Genomic DNA, 840 nt, shown 5'->3' on the forward strand with positions numbered 1-840 from the left:
CTTCATACTTGGAATGAAATAGAGGTACAGCCCTACTGACTGCCCCTGCCTCTTTCACATCCCTCCTGGGCTGGCCTCTTGCTCCTGATGGCCCCATTTCTATACTCATACCTGCCTCAGGGACTCCACACTTGCTCTGCCTCCTCCTCTTAGGCCTTAGCTCAGATGTTACCTCCTTGGAGAGGCCTTTCCACCCACCCTCCATGACCGACTGTATGGACCTGTCATTCACTCATCTGCCCCTGCTATCCCAGTGTCCCACAGCCCTCAGCTTCCTGAGAGCAAGGACCTTGCCTGTCCTGATCCTTGCTGCATCCCTAGTGCCAGCATAATGCTTAGGACATCATAGATGTTTAGTAAATGTTGCTAAGGGATTGAGTCAATCCCAGTGATGGCTGAAAGCTGACAGGGATGTTCTTCCCACCTGAAAAACTGCTTACATGGCAGGAAGAACTTCTGAGGGGGGTGCATGCAGCTAGTTACATTCAATGCAGACCGCCACAGTGCACACACTTGTGCTGCAGCTGCACCCGCAGAGGAGGCTGCTTAAAAACCCAGATTCCCTGGTGATGCCCCAGAGACTGAGTCATTATAGTCCAGACCCAAATACACATTTTAAACAGGTGCCCAGATTCTACTGCACCACCCCACCCCTTGTGCCTTGAGAAACACTGGTTTGGAGGATATTAAGCACTATTACTATTACAAATTTACTTCCCTGTTTTCAACATTTCTCTTTTAGAAAAACAGAAATTGGGCAGCACCTGTGGCTCAAAGGAGTCAGGTGCCGGCCCCATATACTCTGGAGGTGGTGGGTTCAAACCTGGCCCTGGCCAAAAA

This window comes from Otolemur garnettii, unplaced genomic scaffold (assembly GCF_000181295.1).
Source record: "Otolemur garnettii isolate 467f Iridium unplaced genomic scaffold, OtoGar3 scaffold00077, whole genome shotgun sequence".
Taxonomy (NCBI): Eukaryota; Metazoa; Chordata; class Mammalia; order Primates; family Galagidae; genus Otolemur; species Otolemur garnettii.